The sequence below is a fragment of the Erinaceus europaeus genome, chromosome 11, assembly GCF_950295315.1.
Source record: "Erinaceus europaeus chromosome 11, mEriEur2.1, whole genome shotgun sequence".
Classification (NCBI taxonomy): Eukaryota; Metazoa; Chordata; class Mammalia; order Eulipotyphla; family Erinaceidae; genus Erinaceus; species Erinaceus europaeus.
This window is the reverse complement of record NC_080172.1, coordinates 33,450,891-33,472,954: the sequence shown is the minus strand read 5'-3', so window position 1 is coordinate 33,472,954 and position 22,064 is coordinate 33,450,891.

Genomic DNA, 22,064 nt, shown 5'->3' with positions numbered 1-22,064 from the left:
GTGTGCTGGATAAAGTCATTTCACTATTCAAATGAGTTTTTTTTAACCAGGTCTAAATATTGGGGATTTGTTGTTTATATTTTGTTTTGATTCATTTTATTTCATTTTGTTTACTACTGCTATGCACCCTATTCTTCTTGATAGAAATTATGAGTTTAAACTGATATCAATCACCTGCTTATAAGATTTTTTTCTACAGATGTGTTTAACAGCTCAAAGAGAGGTACAGAGTAGAAAGCAGTGAAAGCATCCAAGATAGAAATTTACTCAGGTAATTATAATGACAGGGCTATAGGATGCTGGTGAAAGTTTTTGAAAGTATGTTTCTAAATTTGGTTGGGAAGGACTCTAAGCAGAAGACCAGTAAATAAAGAACAACTAGATGGATCAGAGAGCAGACTATTTTAATAAAGTAGAAAATAAACTTCGGAGATAGTAAATTACAGTCAAACATTAAAAATAAGTATTGTGATTAAAGCACCAAAGGATTTATAACTAGAGATTTCTGAGTAACAAATTTCAGGTGATGACAAGGTATATGAACACAGAGCTGGGTGACTAGACCAGAGAGAAATAGTACTTGTGCAAACAAAAGTCATGTACCTGAGAGACCATCTGCATAATTGAACTTCCAGGGATGATGACAGGATTGAGGCAGAGAATAAGACAATGAACTAGCTGTAAAAGGTAATTAATTGTACAGGGAAAATCATAGCAAAAGGACTGTTTCTAGTTGCTAGAAGCTTCACAGAGATAAAACTGTTCATCTCTAAGAGACCTGAAACAGAAATAATAGGCTGCAGACTCTGCTTCAAATCCTGAGTTTCATGGGGTATGTATGGGAAAGAAAAAGCCCAAAGGATTAAATGGAAGAAGAAGGTTCTCTTCAACAAATGGTGCTGGGAAAACTGGGTTGTAACATGCAGAAGAATGAAATTGAACCACTTTATCTCACCAGAAACAAAAATCAACTCCAAATGGATCAAAGACCTAGATGTCAGACCAGAAACAATCAAATACTTAGAGGAAAACATTGGTAAAACACTTTCCCACCTACACCTCAAGGACATCTTTGATGAATCAAACCCAATTGCAAGGAAGACTAAAGCAGAAACAAACCAATGGGACTACATCAAATTGAAAAGCTTCTGCACAGCCAAAGAAACTATTAAACAAAGAGACCCCTCACAGAATGGGGGAAGATCTTCACATGCCAGACATCAGACAAGAAACTAATCACCAAAGTATATAAAGAGCTCAGCAAACTTAGCACCAAAAAAGCAAATGACCCCATCCAAAAATGGGCAGAGGATATGAACAAAACATTCACTACAGAGGAGATCCAAAAGGCTAACAAACATATGAAAAACTGCTCTAGGTCACTGATTGTCAGAGAAATGCAAATTAAGACAACACTAAGATACCACCTCACTCCTGTAAGAATGGCACACATCAAAAAGGACAGCAGCAACAAGTGCTGGAGAGGATGTGGGGACAGAGGAACCCTTTTACATTGCTGGTGGGAATGTAAATTGGTACAGCCTCTGTGGAGAGCAGTCTGGAAAACTCTCAGAAGGCTAGACATGGACCTTCCATATGACCCAGTAATTCCTCTCCTGGGGTTATACCCCAAGGACTCCATAACACCCAACCAAAAAGAGGTGTGTACTCCTATGTTCATAGCAGCACAATTCATAATAGCTAAAACCTGGAAGCAACCCAGGTGCCCAACAACAGATGAGTGGATGAGAAAGCTGTGGTATATATACACAATGGAATACTATGCAGCTATCAAAAACAATGAACCCACCTTCTCTGACCCATCTTGGACAGAGCTAGAAGGAATTATGTTAAGTGAGCTAAGTCAGAAAGATAAAGATGAGTATGGGATGATCCCACTCATCAACAGAAGTTGAGTAAGAAGATCTGAAAGAGAAACTGAAAGCAGGACCTGATCAAATTGTAATTAGGGCACCAAAGTAAAAGCCCTGTGGTGAGGGGTAGACATGCAGCTTCCTGAGCCAGTGAGGGGTGGGAGTGGGTGGGAGGGATGGGTCACAGTCTTTTGGTGGTGGGAATGGTGTTTATGTACCCTCCTAGTAAAATGTGGACATATAAATCACTAGTTAATTAATATGAGAGGGGGAAAATCAATTGTATGTCTCAAAGTTTTTTAAAACACAGACTGAATCTTTTTAATATATAGGCTGTGTATTTGATATGCGGACTCTCTCAAAAGCCTAGACCAAGTAGATTAGAAGCATCCAATAGCACAGCTATATACAAGATACTGGGTACTGTACAGCAAACCATAACAAAAGGACTTTTCAAAGTTAACCCAATTACCAAATAATGTGATGATAACATTAACTATCGATTGTCTTTTTGAACCCTAAGACAGCAGGAACCTCACATCTCCACTATAGAGCCTCTACTTCCCCCAGTCCTGGAACCCTTGGATAGGGCCCACTTTCCCGTATGCCTCTCCCAATCCATATCAAATAATATTGCATCCGACAACCACAACCTAACCAACGCAATGATTGCCACCTCAACATGCTTCACCTCAGACTGTGTCCAGAGACTTCACATGTGGAATGACAACCCTTCAGCTTCATTAAAGGCTGAGACCTTTCCTTTCATAGTACACTCTAATTTCATCTCAGGTGGTTAACTTTCTAACAAAGTCCCAAAACCTAGATATACACCAGTTTCTGTGAGAGAGAGAGCTTATGTTCATACGTATCCATAAACTACTGCAAAATATATACCTGAAAGCAGAAGTACACTAGAGTTTGCAGTGAGTACCTCCCTAACACTTCCTCTCCACTATTCCAAGCTTTGGGTCCATGATTGCTCAACAAATTGTTTGGCTTCGTATGTTAACTCTCTTTTCAATCACCAGGTTCCAGATGCCACCAGGATGCTGGCCAGGCTTCCCTGGATTGAAGACCCCACCAATGTGTCCTGGAGCTTAGCTTCCCCAGAGACACACCCTACTAGGGAAAGAGAGAGGCAGACTGGGAGTATGGACTGACCAGTCAATGCCCATGTTCAGCGGGGAAGCAATTACAGAAGCCAGACCTTCTACCTTCTGCAACCCTCAACGACCCTGGGTCCATGCTCCCAGAGGGATAGAGAATGGGAAAACTATCGGGGGAGGGGGTGGGATATGGAGATTGGGTGGTGGGAATTGTGTGGAGTTGTACCCCTCCTTCCCTATGGTTTTGTTAATTAATCCTTTCTTAAATAAAAAAAAATTTAAAAAAAAAAGGAAAAAAATGTTAAAAAAAAAAAAAAAGAAAAAGAAAGGTGTCCTTAGGTGCTGATCAAGGAACGTATTGATCAAGACAGGGGAATTAAATAACTCTCAGCACTTTGGAGAGGTTAGAGTCAGGCAGGGACAGTTGTCCTCAGTGTCACCTGTGAGTATTTATTCCCCTACAGGAAGGACTGATAAGCTCTACTTTGTTCCTCTTTTAATGGACATGGACCTCATATAAGCTTGATACTTTTATCTGTCAAGAAATACTTTCAAGAAACTGATCTTTTCTACATTCAGTTTTACATAAGATACTCAAAGGCGTTGAGAATGTTTTTGAACTGATTACTGTAAGCTAGAGTCTATATAAAAATAGTGTGATTCATCCACCTTTTCTGATTTGCTAAATGAGAAAACTTAAATAAGACCTGACCAATATCTACATGTAGTTTTTGTGAGAGACCTGAGATCCAGACCCTTTCACAGTGTGTTAGAAATGCCCATCCCTCATCCTGAAACATCAATGACAAGTTACTGTCACATGGTAATAGCCAATATTCATCAATAAATCTTGTTGAGTACTCACCAATAGTCAAACATCACATCAAATTCTAACAACTCCATGTAATATAGACACTATCATTATCCCCATTAGACTTCCATGGAAAACAAAAATTAGAAAAGTTTGACAACCAATATCATATAGCTGTGAAGTGGCAGACCTGGTGTTTAAAGTTGAATATCCTCATCCCAAAAGTTTCACTGTCAACCAATACAATATATATTATTATCATCTACTGTCACACTCGCTTCAGCTTGCAGAAAACAAAATTGCATAAACTAGCACCTGCTCTGTTGAGTCAACTATCTAACATGGATTTGCAAATACCTGTTTTTATACTGGCTCTTCCTGATATAGGTATCATATGTTTGGGTTGCCCACTTTCAGAAAATAGGGCAAGAAAGGTGAAAAATAAATACAATTGTAGAACACAGGGGTTTTCCATTTTATAGTAATTGCTGAAATTAATGGTATTCTCCAGTAATGACACCTGCTTCTTTTATTATAAAAAGCTGGAGAGTGGCTTGAGAATTACTTGCAATTGTTGAGTTCTTGGGCAACCATCCCAACTTTCTGGAATTTAGGGAAAGATATTTAGGGATAAAACTTGGAGGTGGCGAGGCAGGCAGGCACACATCCAATGTGTCTGCTACTTCCTTAAGTCTCTTCCAAGATGGAGACTCTCTGACTAGTGACTTGTGAAAAACTTGGCCTGCTTCTGGGAAAGGATGGCATTTATCCAGCACACATCTTGTGCATTCATGCTGTGTTCTAGGCATGTGCTAGGTGTCTTTCAGAAAAATTACAACTAATCTGGAAGACCGAGTAGGTAAACAGGAACTTGCAATACCATGCAATCATTTCTGTATGAGAATACATGCAGAATGCTGGGGAAGCCCAGAGGAGGGACATGGGCATCTCCAGAGGACTATTTCTAGCCACTCAAGCAACAATTTTCTTTCAGAGAAACAGGATAGTACTACTATTGGAGTATTTATTAGGTTTTTGCCTTTGAAATAGCCAAAGCCACATTTTGATCAAGGATAGATGTTTGCATGCAGACGTGGCTACTTACAGAAAACACTAGGGGAAAATCAGTAAGGTGAAGTTCTAAATCTATTCCCTCTGCCTTGTCACATAATTAATAAAGCTACTCTCCTTTGTTCCCCTGCCACTCAGAAGCAGCTAAGAATTACTTCTGAATCGTTTCAATGATGAGATGTTTTGTTCCTTTGAGTACTCCATACTTTAGGTGCCAATTCACCTTTTCCTCTCATAAAGAAGTCAGGAAAAGGAACAAGAGGAATGGCTGAACAATTGAAAACCCAGCATATTGAAAAGGTCATAGCACTACCACCACTATTTTAATTTCTAAATGTTTTAGGCATTGTAAGTCCCTTTGACATTCTATTCTACTGACAAATAGTAAAAAAAAAAAAAAAAAAAAAAAGGAGTAGGAAAAAGCACAACATATTTCATCTACTTGTAAATCATAATGATGAACATAGGAAATGGTGTCCAATTAATCCAGACTTTTCATCGGCATTTTATTTGGAAGCCTGTTTTGGACTTGCTGCCTTTATATGAAGAAGGTAATAGCTACAACCTAGTGATGTTTACCACAGTGACTCCATATAAATTAAGCATCTATATAAGTAGATTAACATTTTAGTTTTCTTATATATTTTACTCATTCACATCCATCAAGTGTTTAGTGACTGATTGATTTACTTTGAACTAGAGCATTAGTGCTTAACATTTACCCAGAGTTACAGCTTTACGAAGTGCTAATAGCAGATTCGTTTGATTAACTTATCCCAATTCCTTCATTATAGTGAATTCTCTTCATTATAGTGGTTGAAGCATCAAATGTTTATTCAAACTTTTAATTTTTGGTCTTTTTTAAATATTTACATTCTTAGTGATTTAATAATGATTAACAAGATTGTAGGATAAGAAGGGTACAATTTGATATGATTCCCATCACTAGAGTTCTGTATCCCGTCCCTTCCGTGGGAGCTCCCTTGTTCTTTATCCCTCTGGGGTTATGGGCCAAAATTCCTCATGGGGTGAAGAAGGTGGAAGGTCTGGCTTCTGTAATTGCTTCTCCACTGAACATGGACATTGGAAGATTGATCCATACTCCCAGCCTGTCTCTTTCTATCCATAGTGAGGCAGGGCTTTGGAGAGGTGGGGTTCCAGAACACATTGGTGAGGTTGTTTGCCCAGGAAAGTCAGGATGGTATCATGGTAGCATCTGCAACTTGGTGGCTTAAAAGTGATAAAATATAAAACAGGACAATTTGTCTAATAATCAGGAATCTAAATATCAGGATAGAGCAGATTGGAACTAAGGGTCTTGGTGTGGGAAGAAACTAGACAGTCTTAGTTATTTTTTTAATTATTTTTTTATTTATAAAAAGGAAACACTGACAAAACCATAGGATGGGGAGTACAACTCCACACAGTTCTTATCATCAAAGCTCCGTATCTTCTCGCCTCCCCTGATAACTTTCCTATTCTTTATCCCTCTGGGGTTTACAGTCAACAATATTTATACATTTAGGATTTATACATTTATAATATTTTGGAGCTACTCCCTTCCCTAATCCAGCTTTCTGGCCAATTTTGCAGCCATGACATCATCTCCCCAGACAATAACTTGGATCTACCTGCATATCAGATTTCAAGCTCAGGGAAAAAAAAAAAAACTAGTATAGTCATGGGCCCTTTGGAATATAACTTAAATAGGCCTACTAGTTATCTGCAAAATGGAGATCCCCCAACTCTTCATCTGCACTATTCCAGCGTTTAGGTTCAGGATTAGTGAACAACTTGTTTAGCATTTAGTTATATTCTTTCTTTCTTTTTTTGACCTCTTTTTGAAAAAATTATTTATAAAATGGAAATATTGACAAGACTTTAGGATAAAAGGGATACAACTTCACACAATTCCTACCACCAGAACTCTTTATCCCATCCCCTCCCCTGATAGTTTTCCCATTTTTAAAATTTTTTAAATTTATTTAAAAAAGGAGACATTAGCAAAACTGTAGGATATGAGGGGTACAACTCCACACAAATTCTACCACCAGATCTCCATATCCCATACCCTCCTGATAGCTTTCCTATTCTTTATCCTTCTGGGAGAACCCAAGAACATTGTGGGATGCAGAAGATGGAAGGTCTGGCTTCTGCAATTGCTTCCCCACTGAACATGGGCGATCCATACTCCCAGCCTGCCTCCCTCTTTCCCTAATAGGTTGGGGCTCTGGAGAAGCTGAGCTCCAGGACACATTGGTGAGGTCATCTGTCCAGGAAAGTCAGGTCGGCATCATGCTAGTATCTGGATCCAGTGGCACAGCTATATACAAATAATGTCAAATGACATAAACTATGGTGATATTATACAGCAAATCCTAACAAAGGGATTTTTCAGTTAACTCAATTACCAAATAATGTGATGATAACAATAACTATCTATTGTCTTCTTGAACACCAAGACAGCAGGAACCTCACATTTCCACTATAGAGCCTATATTTCCCCCAGTCCTGGAACCTTAAAGTGTGGCACATTTTCCTGCATGCTTCTCACAATTCATACCAAATAATACTGCATCTGCCAGTCCCAACCTAATCAATGCAATGAGTGCCACCTCAGCATGCTTCACTTCAGACTGTGTCCAGAGACTTCAGGTGTGGAATGACAACCCTTCAGCTTCATTACTTGGTGAGACCTTTCCTCTCATAGCATTCTATAATTCCATTCCAGGCAGTTCACTTCCTAACAAAGTCCCAAAACTTAAATATAGACCAGGTCCCATGAGATAGAGCATATGTTCACACATATCCATAAACTAGGGCAAAATATATGCCTGAAAGCAAAAGTACACAATAGTCTGCAGTGAGTACCCCCCAACACTTCATCTGCACGATTCCAGCACTTAGTTATATTCTAACATGCCCACAGCTTTAGTCATTTTTGCCTGAGCCCAATACTAACATGAAGGTGGGCTAAGACTATTGTCTGGGAAGATGGTGTCAGTGTTGAAAATAGTACTACAAAGATGGATTAGGGAGGAGAGTAGCTTCCAAACATGAGTAAAGTATATAAATACCATTAACTATTAACTCCACTGATCTTACATAGGGCCCATATTTATTCATATTTAGCAAAAAAAAAAAAAAAAAAGGCCTCTGTAACCTCTATATCCCTGTCATTCTTTCAGTGTATGGCCACAGCTAGGAGTATTTTAGATTGCACTGATTTCAGCACCAGTCTTCCTCAAGTGATCATGTAAGTTGTCCCAGTCTCCCTTCAGAGAGGGGCAGTCCCTACCATTTCTATTCTGCATTGAGGGCAAGGTCCTCTAGAGGCCCACAAGAGGGTTTATGATATTCCTGATGGAAGTAAACAGTGACAGTGGAGAGATGGATCCATTAGAGATCTAGGTTCATCATATCTATGTGGGAATCCAAGGATTCACTCTTTGACAGAGAGAGATATCTATATCATCCATTCTGGACCTTAAGTTAAAGCCTCCTAAAATAATTCTGAGAAAAGTGAAACAAACACACCTCATGCATGCTTCTTTCTGTCTGTCTGGAACTTGGATATGTTGTGACCATGAAGTAATTAGACATATTGCTAAGGAAGCTGGAACAAAAAGATCAAAAAAAAAAAAAAAAACTTAAGACATTGATGAAGGCACTGGTCTCCCTAATTTCCTACCTGCAAATAGTGTGTTATATGAAGGGAGAGGATTAAACTTTATTTGGTTAAAGCAGTGAAATTTGTGCTTTCTTCTACTTGCAGTTAAAAGTATTCTGCACTGATGAAGGCTTTCATGAACAATATTTCACTTGAGCTTCATGGTAAACCTATGTAGTGCATTAGCAACATTCATATTTTACCGATGGGAAAAGGTAAATTAGTGATGGGTTAAGAACATATCTGTGGAAAAAGATGGTCCAGGACTCAAGACACGGAAATCTCTAATTCTCTGTGCTTCCCCCACCTCTCATCTTATCTCTACCCAGGGTAGTAATTGAACTAGGAAAGGAGGAAAATCCATTTTAAAGTTACTTGGCCAATTTTTTTGGTGATATCAAGTTTTTCTCCCCCTTCTTATTAATTGATGCATCATGCTCCTCATTCCTCTTCCTCTGACTTTTGTCAGACTGGCTATAATTCATATTTTATAACCAGACAAAATTATTCACTGTGGATGGAACAGTAGAAAAATGTAAAGATCCTGGACCCTTCATGATTATGTAGGCACTGAATTTTACCCTGGAATAACCTTCCTTTCATACTTTTTGTCATGCCAAATACCATATATTTCTTTCACTCTTTTTTTCCTGACAGAGAAAGGGAGAGGAAGAGGAAGAGGGGGAGGGGGAGGGAGAGGGAGAGGGAGAGGGAGAGGGAGAGGGAGAGGGAGAGGGAGAGGGGGAGGGAGAGAGAGGGATGGGTGGTGGCTTACCAGGTTAAGTACATATATTACAAGTGCAAGGACCTGGGTTTGAGCCCCAACTCCCCACCTGCAGAGGATGGCTTCCCTAGCAGTGAAGCAGGTCTTCAGGTGTCTTTTTCTCCCTCTATCTCCCCTCCTCTCTCAATTTCTCTCTCTTTCCTATCTAATAAAAATTAGAAAGACAAAAAGAAAGGAAAAGGAAAAAATAGCCACTGGGAACTAGTACTGCCACTGTGCCCCAGTGATCATCCTAGTGGCAATAAAACAAACAAACAAATAAATAAATATAAAGAGAGAGGACTGCATCACTGCTTCCAGGCTTGTGAAGTTTCCCTCCCCGAAGGTGAGGACCATGATGATGTATATGTTCTACAGGGTGCAATATATATACATATATACATATACATATACATAATCACAAAATCGAATCAACTGATGGTTATAATTGGTTATAATAATGTCCTGAGCTCAGTGGAGGTTTGGCTCAATTTGGAAGCACAGCAAGATAATTGCCATCAGAGACCACCCTGTCCCAGGCAACAAGGGGAAACTCTTTCCAAGCCAGACCTAGCTATTACCCGGCATTTTGGGTCTTCCAGGTGAGTTGAACAATTATTATAGATCTTCACAATAGCCATGGTGTGAAGAAATAAACCTAACTAATGTGAACTGAAAGTTCCTAAAATAGAATCATTAATGCTGTTAAGTGAATTGAGTTTGTTTTGGAAGATGTTTCACATTGTGCACCAATGTCTAAGTACTTTTCTTTTGACAAATCAATATTATTGAGGCCAGGGAGAGGGTATTACCTGTAGTGCAACAGCCTTTTGTACCTGAGAAACCAGAGGTTCCAGGTTCAGTCTTTGGCACCAGCATAACTCAGACTTGAGTAGTGCTTTAGACTTTTTTTTTAAGAGGGTGGGAGGGATGGAATCAATGCTACTTTGGGATTTTGCTCTCTAGAACACCATATCCTGCAGAATACAAGAGTCTGGGTTCTGAGTACAGGTGGCCAAAACTCAAGCCTAATTATTTGTCACTAACCATATGTGTGGCATTGGATAGTTCATGACAGAAGACAATGTTATCTTCAAAATTAGTTGTGCTCCTTTTTATAATTAATAGTGTTACCGCTAGTAGTATAATCATATTCACAGAAAATACTTCTACTCATAGAACCCTGACCATTGTATCTTAGTAAATAAGTCTTGGTAATCTTATTTTTTAAGGTTTTGTATGTAGTATTGACTTCAGTAAGCTTTCTCTTTAGCTTGTATTTCTCAGTGTACCCCTATTGTTGAAGTATATAATATCCACCTGTACACTGTAACTTAAAATTTTTCCTTCACAGTATAGCCCAAATCCTCACAAATGTGTTGTCAATGGGATACCTTTTCTCAGTAGTCTAACAGGTTATTCTTCTTCCCATATAATTTAATTTTATTTTTATAGAGTTATCTCTAAATATACTCTAAGTAAAATATACTGTAAGAATGAATTATGGGGGTGTCAGGCGTTAGTGCAGCAGGTTAAGCACACTTGGTGCAAAGCACAAGGACCTGTGTAAGGATCCCGGTTGGAGGTTCCCCACCTGTAGGGGTGTGGCTTCACAAGCAGTGAAGCAGGTCGTCAGGTGTCTTTCTCTCTCCCTCTCTGTTTTCCCCTCCTCTCTCCATTTCTCTCTGTCCTATCTAACAATGATGACATCAATAACAATAATAACTACAATAATAAAAAAACAAGGGCAACAAAAGAGAAAATAAATAAATAAACAAAAATTTAAAAACCATTTTAAAGAATGAATTATGGTACTTTTTAAAGCATTTGAACATCAAAATTCTACATCAGAATAAATACTGCTGCTTATTACTCATCCTTAGCTATAAAAAACATACTCATGCTTTCAGATAAGGCCACTGGATATATTGATGTTTAAGACATAATTGTGATATAAAAATTAATCTTCAGTTTTCTTTCTTAAATTTTTTTCTTTGATGTAATTTCACACTATTTTTATAACTCCTCCACAAAAATAAACTTAACAACTATTGAAATATTTTTCCTGTATATAAAATATTAATTTACTTACTCTTTCAAAATTTGAATGTTTAGTCTAACAGGGACACAATGATGAAAATAAAATAGACTATTTCTATAATTATGCAATTAAAATGTTAATACTATAAATATTCATAATTGTGCCCTAATATTAGATAGAGCACAGGAAGATGACATAGACAATTACTAATTAAATAGAATGCAAGTATTTTATTGTTGCTAACTTCTTCAAGAAACATCTCTTTCTAGATGTTAAAAGAGAAAACAAAAGCTGCAGTCTGTTGTATTAAAATGTTCCTGAAGAAAAATGAAGAATATATTTAAGAGTACATCCAAAAATAGAAGCATTGAGGCTGGTTGCTAAAAGTAGAAATTTCACTTAGAACCCAGAGGGATAAAGAATAAGAAAGCAATCAAGGGAGGGGAGGGGATACGGAGTTCTGGTGGTGGGAAATTGTGTGGAGTTGTACCTCTTTTTTCTTATTGTTTTGTCAGTGTTTCCTTTTTATAAATAAAATAAAATAAAAATAGCAAGTTTGAGGAGGTGGAGTAACATAAAAATCATTCAGTGGACACATAACTTGTTCACAACAGTAGTACAGAATCATGAATGTTGCAAACAACTTAATTGAAGGGATGGAAAAAATTGATCACATTTCTCTATGGCAGAAAAGGCTTAGAAAGCCTGAGAAACTTAATAGGTAAGAATGGAGCTCAGCTTCCCCAGAGACATAGTTTACTAGGGAAAGAGAGAGGCAGACTGGGGGTATGGATTGACCAGTCAACGCCCATGTTCAGCGGGGAAGCAATTACAGAAGCCAGACCTACCTTCTGCAACCCTCAACGACCCTGGGTCCATGCTCCCAGAGGGCTAGAGAATGGGAAAGCTACCATGGGAGGGGGTGGGTTATGGGGATTGGGTGGTGGGAATTGTGTGGAGTTGTACCCCTCCTACCTTATGTTTTTGTTCACTAATCCTTTCTTAAATAAAAAATTTAAAAAAAAAAGAAATAACATGAGATTATCTTAGAGAGATTTGGAACTTTAATTAAAAGTGATCATCTTGGCACCAAGAAAAACTGACTACAGGACAGCTTTAACCCGAGTTCTGGAAGAAAATCAACTCCAGGGCATTTGATCACAGATGAAAAAGAACATGGCAATGGTGGTGGTGAAGGAGGTGGTGGTGGTGACAATAAATAGCTACCATGAAGGACATATACTTACTATGTAACAGGACTGGGCCCAGTAGTTACCTATCATTCCATTCATTGTTCTGGAAATCCACTGGAGAATACTATTACTAATGTTTTACCTTTGAGAAGAACAAGAAGCATAAAGGTAGAAAGATTTATATGTTGTTATTATTAGAGCACAACCTACAATTTGGAAAGGTCTCTAACACCTCTCATTTAGGATACTTCTCTTGTCTCTCAGTTTCTCTATCGCTTTTAATAGACTCACATATAAATTTGCAGCTGGACAGCTTTACAGGTCCAACCAGAATGAATAAGGGAGAAGTCAGAGCATACAACTTACACTCTGGCTGTAGGACCTAATCGTGTCTGTACAACAAGCAGATAAGATTCTGACTCCTATTGAAGTAAAGTAATTGCTATTCATGCAAAGTAATTGCACCTACCAAAGACAAATGATATGTTTTGGCTGTCCACCCAAACTTTGAACTGAGAGTTGATGATAAAATGTTGTAGACAAATTATTTGAATTCGCAGAGGGCCTTTTATCTGAAATTGTTTTGTAGTAAAGAGATGAAGGACTGCCCAAATTTTTTTCCAGCAAATTTTATACTTTTTTTTGAGAAAATAAATTGAAGCTATGAATCCCCATGTCATATTTTATATACAGTATATTTACATGTCATAGTCTACATGCAGTATATTCATAACAATCCTGACTTTTCATTCTGTACCGTCTTAGTTATATAGTAAGGTTGAAAGCATTATAGTTATTCTTTTAGTTAGTAGTTTAGCAACGGTTTGGTTATTTATTTATTTATTTTCCCTTTTGTTGCCCTTGTTGTTTTTCATTGTTGTTGTAGTTATTATTGTTGTTGTTGATGATGTTGCCCTTGTTAGGGCAGAGAGAAATGGAGAGAGGAGGGGAAAACAGAGAGGGAGAGAGAAAGATGGACACCTGCAGACCTGCTTCACTGCCTGTGAAGCAACCTCCCTGCAAGTGGGGAGCCAAGGCCTATGGGGATCCTTCAGCTGGTTGTGCTCCTCCTCACGTGCACTTGCCACCAGACTCCCAATAGAGTTTTATTTTTATTTTTGGGGATCCTTCAGCCGGTTGCACTTCTTACCACCTGTGCTTAACCCTCTGCACTATCGCCCGACTCCCAACAGAGATTTTTATTTTACTTTTATTTTTTTTAGTGATTCAATATTGATTTACAAAATTTCATGTCAAAGGAGTATGATTCCACACCATTTCCACCACCAGAGTTCTGAATCCTTTGTCTCTCCATTGCAAACCACCACGGTTCTCCCAGTGTTGCAGATATGGGCTAACTCTAATTTCTACAACTATCTGTCTACATCTGTACACAATTGCCCCCTTTTTCTTCCAGTTTCAATCCTTTCTTCCTCTCCAAGACACACATAACCCTATTACTACATCCAAATATCTCTCCCCTTTTTGTCTTCTCTCTGAGGAACATGATGGAGTTGGAGTTCAGAGCCCTCTTATCCTCTTCCTCCTATCATTTCTCCCCCACTGGAAGTATGGATCAAAGTTGTTTTGGGGGTGCAGAAGGTAGGAGTTCTGGTTTCTGTAATTTTTTCTTCACTGGATTTGGGCATTGGCAGGTTGACCCTTACTCCCAGCCTGTTTCTATCATTCTCTAGTGGGGAGGGCTCTGGAGAGGTGAGGTTCCAGGACACATTGGTGAGGTAGTCTACCCAAAGAAGTTGGGGTGAAATCATGGTAGCATCTGCAATTTGGTGTCTGGAAGGGGGCAGAACATAAAGTGAGACAAAATGGTTAATGAATAGGAACCAACAGGTAGGAAGAGAGAAGATGATATTAAGGTTCTTAGGCTGGAAAAAAGCACAGGAGTCCATTTTAGGCATGTTTCTAGGGGCCCATAACTATGGTCGTTTTTGCTTACGTTTGATAGTTAGTGTCAAGTTGAATAAAAACATTGTCTCAGAAAATGGTGTGAGAGTAGAGAAAAAGGCTAGAGAGTTGGATCAGGGCTGAGTAGTTTCCATTCTTGAAAATATCCTGTGGCCATAATCAACTATATATCTCTATCCACCCCATCTGGGATATATATATATATATATATATATTTAGCACCAGAGCCTATGTAACTTCTAAGTCCCTGTTGGAATGAGCTTGAAGCTAATGGTCACAGCTGGGAACAGTGTAGGCTGCACTCATTTCAGGACTAATGTTCCTCATGTAGCAGGACTGCCTTCAGAGACTGAGGCCATACCATAGCTGCTCTATGGTGAAGGCAAGGTCTTGAGAGGTCCCACAAGAGGGCTTGTGATGACATTCCTGATAGAAATGACCAGTTATGGTGCAGAGAGGGATCTATTAGATGTCTAGGCCCATCATATTTGTGTGGAAATACCAGTATTCCCTGACTAGAGCCCCAGATGGTGAGGTGGTGTGATATTGACCAAAAGGTCCGTTATTAGCAACAGAGTTTTTACACACTTAGAGTATCATTAGGTTAATAAAAATAATAAATATCTGCATAGAATTTTCAGCACATAATTCACATTTCTTTTTTTAAAATTTTTTATTTAAGAAAGGATTAATGAACAAAAACATAAGGTAAGAGGGGTACAACTCCACACAATTCCCACCACCCAATCTCCATAACCCACCCCCTCCCATGATAGCTTTCCCATTCTCTAGCCCTCTGGGAGCATGGACCCAGGGTCGTTGAGGGTTGCAGAAGGTAGAAGGTCTGGCTTCTGTAATTGCTTCCCCACTGAACATGGGCGTTGACTGGTCAGTCCATACTCCCAGTCTGCCTCTCTCTTTCCCTAGTAAGGTGTGTCTCTGGGGAAGCGGAGCTCCAGGACACATTGGCGGGGTCTTCAATCCAGGGAAGCCTGGTCAGCATCCTGGTGGCATCTGGAACCTGGTGATTGAAAAAAGAGTTAACATACGAAGCCAAACAATTTGTTGAGCAATCATGGATGCCAAGCTTGGAATAGTGGAGAGGAAGTATTAGGGAGGTACTCACTGCAAACTCTAGTGTACTACTGCTTTCAGGTATATATTTTGCAGTAGTTTATGGATACGTGTGCACATAAGCTCTCTCTCACAGAAACTGGTGTATATCTAGGTTATGGGACTTTGTTAGAAAGTGAACTACCTGAGATGAAATTAGAGTGTAGTATAAAAGGAAAGGTCTCACCCGAGTAATGAAGCTGAAGGGTTGTCATTCCACATGTGAGGTCTCTGGACACAGTCTGAGGTGAAGCATGTTGAGGTGGCAATCATTGCGTTGGTTAGGTTGTGATCGGCGGATGCAATATTATTTGGTTTGGGTTGGGAGATGCATACGGGAAAGTGGGCCCTATCCAAGGGTTACAGGACTGGGGGAAGTAGGGGCTCTATAGTGGAGATGTGAGGTTCCTGCTGTCTTAGGGTTCGAAAAGACAATCGATAGTTAATGTTATCATCACATTATTTGGTAATTGGGTTAACTTTGAAAAGTCCTTTTGTTATGGTTTGCTGTACAGTACCCAGTATCTTGTATATAGCTGTGTTATTGGATGCTTCTGATCTACTTGGTCTAGGCTTTTAAGAGAGTCTGCATATCAATTACAGCCTATATATTAAAAAGATCCAGTTTGTGTTTTGAAAAACTTCAAGATATACAATTGATTTTCCCCCTCTCGTATTAATTAACTAGTGATTTATATGACTACATTTTACTAGGAGTGTACATAAACACCATTCCAACCACCAAAAGACTGTGACCCATCCCTCCCACCTACTCCCACCCCCCACTGTCCCAGGGAGCTGCATGTCTACCCCTCACCAGAGGGTTTTTACTTCGGTGCCCTACTTACTATTTGATCAGGTCCTGCTTTTAGTTTCCCTTTCAGATCTTCTTCCTCAACTTCTGTTGATGAGTGGGATCATCCCATACTCATCTTTATCTTTCTGACTTAGCTCACTTAACATAATTCCTTCTAGCTCTGTCCAAGATGGGTCAGAGAAGGTGGGTTCATTGTTCTTGATAGCTGCATAATATTCCATTGTGTATATATACCACAGCTTTCTCATCCACTCATCTGTTGTTGGGCACCTGGGTTGCTTCCAGGTTTTAGCTATTATGAATTGTGCTGCTATGAACATAGGAGTACACACCTCTTTTTGGTTGGGTGTTATGGAGTCCTTGGGGTATAAGCCCAGGAGAGGAATTACTGGATCATATGGAAGGTCCATGTCTAGCCTTGTGAGAGTTTTCCAGACTGCTCTCCACAGAGGCTGTACCAATTTACATTCCCACCAGCAATGTAAAAGGGTTCCTCTCTCCCCACATCCTCTCCAGCATTTGTTGCTGCTGTCCTTTTTGATGTGTGCCATTCTTACAGGAGTGAGGTGGTATCTTAGTGTTGTCTTAATTTGCATTTCTCTGACAATCAGTGACCTAGAGCAGTTTTTCATATGTTTGTTAGCCTTTTGGATCTCCTCTGAGGTGAATGTTTTGTTCATATCCTGTTGCTGAGGAGTTATTCTGATGCAGTCTCCACCCCCAGGTTTTACTACGCCGCGCAAAACCCTAGCATTGCCCCCTTCAGCCAATCCTGGCCCTACACGTTACCCCTGGTTGTCGCCCAATAAAAAGCCCCCTCACCCCCCCCCCTGGGCTCTCAGCTCTCCCTCTCTGAGGTCTCGCTCCCTGCTCTCCCTCCGTGGTCAGGTAGTGGGGACGGCCATTGCCGGCTGGCTCCACGTGGTCTGAACCAAACCCCCCCATCCTATAATAAAGATTTGTGTACCCCTTTGCTCTGGACATCCGCTCTCTTTTCCGCGGTGCAGCCCGACACCAGACCACCACAACAACATCTGGCGCCCATCGTGTTCCGTACCCACACCACACCCGGCCTCAGGTCTCCGAAACCGCCCAGACACAGGTATGTGGCATCCGCCCACTTCTGTGGCCCTGCGTTTCCCTCCACCATGGGAAATTTCTCGTTTTATGAGGAGGTGTCCCAGTCATTATCTCTTGACCTGGGACAGATTCACACTGTCATAAACGGTTTAATTTTCGCTACCTCTTGGATTTTTTTAACTGTGGTTGCCACTTTCAAGATATGTAAAACGTGGTATGCCATAAGAATAAGTGACCTTGAGGCTGAGGTACGAGAGTTAAATCACATGTGTTTAAGACTTAGACGTCCTAAGCGCGGCTAAACCCAAGAATTCCGTTCCCACAGACAGGCACATATGTTCGGACGCTCCTCCTCTGACCCCGCCCCCTTCCGCCCCAGTTTCAGCTCCGCCTGAGGTTTCTGCGTCCCTGAACCCGCCCCCGGCCCCTGCCTCCCCGTTTCAGCTCCGCCTGAGGTTTCTGCGTCCCTGAACCTGCCCCCGGCCCCTGCCTCCCTGGTTTCAGCTCCACCTGAGGTTTCTGCGACCCTGAAACCCCCCCCCCCCCCGCCCCTGCCGCCTTGGTTTCAGCTCCGCCTGCAGCTTCCGTTTTCCTGACCCCGCCCCTGGCCCCTGCCTCCCCGGTTTCAGCTCCGCCTGCAGCTTCTGTGTTCCTGACCCTGCCCCCTGCCCCCTGCCCCTGCCACCCCGGTTTCAGCTCTGCCTGCAGCTTCTGTTTTCCTGACCCCACCCCCGGCCCCTGCCGCCCGGTTTCAGCTCTGCCTGAGGCTTCCTCGTCCCTGACCCCGCCCCTGCTGATACGTCAGCATTAAGGGACCTAGTGGCTGAGATACGAGAGCTAAAGGATATTTTTTCAGCATTTAAGGATTTTAAACCATGTGCAGTCCACCCCAGGAGCTCCGTCCCCGTAGATATGCGTTTAGTCCCCCCTGCAGCCACTACAGCAGTTTCTACGGCACTTTCCACTTCTGTAGCTCCCTCTCCCATGCCATCGGACCAAATCCACACATTCCCGGTAAACTTGGCCCCTTCTAAACAAAACCCTCAGCCATGGCAGCCATATTCCTCTAAGGACCTTAGAACACTCAGAGAAGCGGTCAGGGAGGACGGAATGCATTCTTCATGGACCCAAGTCCGTCTTGAGGAGTTTTTACCAGCATCTAAATACACCACAAGACTGGAAAGATCTGGCTCGTGCTGCACTCCCAGACCCACTCTATCTTCAGTGGCATGCATGCTTCCACGATGAGTGCTCTAGATAATCACAGGAAAATAGTAACAAACAGGTAGAATGGAATTCTGATGCTTTGTTTGGAGCAGGAGCTTATGAATCTGGAGCTCAGCAGGCAGAAGCCAGGTTTCCAACCGGTTATTTTGAACAGGTATGCATCTGTGCAACACAAGCATGGGAAAGGGTGACCACACCTGATGTAGATCCGTCAGCTCCCATTTTCACCAAGGCTCTGATGAATCATTGGTGAGCTTCATCTCAAGGGTGAAGAGAAGCTTAGAGAGAAAGGTTTATAATCCTGACGTCCGCACACTACTCCTGCGCTCTATTGTCTGGGAAGGCATGACACCACAATTCCATCAGGTATGCCTTAATCTTAAACACCTACACCCAGATAATTGGATTCTAGCGACAAAGGAACTTATATCAGGCAATTATGGGGCACCTGCTACGACGCAGGTCTATGCAGTTGCCCCACGTAAGCAAAACGGAGCCTGCTTTCAGTGTGGTCGCCAAGGACATTGGTATAACCAATGTCCTGATAAGTTGCGACCACGCCTCCAGTGGGGTTGCCAGAGCAACCCCGCTTTCAGTCAGGGAGCCAGAGACTACGTACTGTTTGTCCAAAATGTCGTAAGGGGTTACATTGGAAGAGAGATTGTTGGTCCCAATTTCATAAAGATGGTTCGCCCCTGAATGGTACAAATTTGGGGCCTGAGATTTTGTGGAACACTCCTGTTTTAGAACAAGGTCACCATTCTATGACAGTAAAGATTGGCAATATTCCTTTTAAATTTTTGATTGACACGGGGGCAGCAAAGACGATTTTAAGGCAAGAAGAGGTTCCCCAAGATTGGGAACTCATCCCTGGACCCAGTTTACATGGAATAGGAGGGATGACGAGAGCATTTTGCACACGAGACTCGTGCTCATGTGGGAAGACCCAGAAGGTTCTACCGGACACTTCCGCCCTTTGGTAGCTAATATTAGCACCAACTTACTGGGCAGGGATCTTCTGGAATGTCTTTATGTTAGGATATCCACAGACGCTTCTGCAGAGCGTAAAACTCATTCCCGCGATACCAGGTCTATTCAGCACCCCCAATACTAAATGCCACTGTTTGTAGCCAAACACCCCGCTTAAGCTGGCTTTCTAATGAGCCTGTCTGGGTGGAACAGTGGCCTTTACCTAGGGATAAGCTAAAAATTTTAAAAGAGCTCGTCCAAGAGCAGTTGTCCTTGGGACACATTCGTCATTCTCGAAGCCCATGGAATACTCCTGTCTTTGTGATTAAAAAGCCCTCGGGAAAATGGCACCTCCTTCAAGATCTCCATGCAGTAAATAAAACCATGCATGTCTGGGGATCCCCCCAAAGGGGTTTGCCTCTTGCTTCTGCAATTCCCATGGGAATTCCAATCATAGCTATTGATATACAAGATTGTTTTTTCTCTATCCCCTTGCATCCGCGAGATTGTAAACGTTTTGCCTTCTCTGTTCCGTCTATTAATAACGCCAGCCCTGCTGATAGATTTGAATGGGTGGTGCTGCCCCAGGGTATGGCCAATAGTCCTACTATTTGTCAGGAGGCTGTTAAATCTGCCCTTGTCCCATATATTCATAAGGGCCTTAATATTTTTCATTATACAGATGATATTTTAATATGCGGAAAATCAGATACAGATCTCTATGCCTTACATGATTTTCTCATTCCTGCATTAAAGAAAAGCGGCCTTAATGTAGCCCCTGAGAAGATACAGCTAATCCCGCCAATATCCTTCCTAGGTTCAGAGATTTCTCTAACGCAAATTCGTCCCTTAAAACCTAATGTTACCTTCCCTTCTAACCTTACTCTTGCTTCTTTACAAAGTTTTCTAGGAAATTTAAATTGGCTTAGGCAGTATCTCTATCTGCCCACAAGCTGCCTCCAACCACTGTTTGACCTGTTGAAAGGAAATAAACAGCCCTCTTCAAAACATAAGTTAACTCCTGAGGCCTCCTTGGCACTGGAAAGGGTTAACCAGGCCCTCCAGGACATGCACCTTGTTCGATTCTCCCCCTCCTCTCCAGTAAACCTTCTAATCTTTAACTCCACCCCCACAGTAGTAGGGGCACTGTGGCAAGACCATGGGGTTCTTGAGTGGCTTCACATGCCAGTAGGAGGAGCTCCAAGACTCCTCACTGAGATAGACGCATTAGCATTCATGGTTCGCCAAGGGAGAAATAGGTCTGTGCAGGTCTTAGGGAAAGAACCGGATTTAATCATTCTGCCCTTTTCTCTCACAGATACAGAGTGGCTTATACGCCATCATTCCTGCTTTGCCATAAGCCTCGTGGGGTTTCCAGGACAAATAGATAACCATTTTCCTTCTAATAAATTGATAGCTTCTTTACCTCTTCTGCCTCTACTAGCACCTAAACTTTTCTCTCGGGATCCCATTCCCTCTGCTCCTAAAATCTTTACTGATGGTGGAAAAAGGGGAGCTGCTGCCCTTATATATTACCCAGACAAACAATCTCCTAAACCTCTCTTTACTGAGCTTCCTGATAATTCCCCTCAGTACAAAGAACTTTATGCTGTTTTTCTTGCACTAAAAGCTGTACCAGAATCCTTCAACCTTTTTTCTGACAGTGTGTATACTGTTAACTTACTTCCATGGCTTGCTCGTTCTTATGTGAAAATTAATGACAACACACTTTCCCCTCTCTTGATTCAAATCGCCTCTATGCTCTGTTCTCGAACCCAACCACTGTATATTCAACACCTTCGTTCCCACAGCCCTCTTCCTGGTTCCCTGTCCGAAGGGAATGCCGCAGTTGACCGCCTTGCCTCCACAGGAACTTTCCCAGTCTCTGTCTCTGATCCTGCTAATTTTCATTCTCTAACCCATGTTAATCTTAAAGGCCTTCGAGCTCGATTCCCTGATGTTCCTGTACCACAGTTAAAACATATCCTTGCTACATGCTCTTCTTGTGCAAGTCTCATAAAGACACCTCCTATCCAGACCCTTGGGGTTAACCCCCGAGGTTTAAAAGCTAATGCTATTTGGCAAATTGATGTCACCCACATACTAAACTTTGGCAAACAAAAATATGTGTTTGTCTCAATTGATACCTTTTCTAAATTTATGTGGGCTACAGCTCAGACAGGAGAAAGTGCTAAAAAGCTTGTAAGCCATATGCTCTCTTGTTTTGCCGTTATGGGGGTCCCATTATTTTTGAAAACAGACAATTCACCTATGTTTACAAGCAAACAATTTAAAGATTTTTGTTCCCTCTGGAATATTACTCATACCACAGGCATTCCCTACAATCCACAGGGACAAGGCATTGTCGAGAGGGCCCATCAAACTCTAAAGGCTCAACTA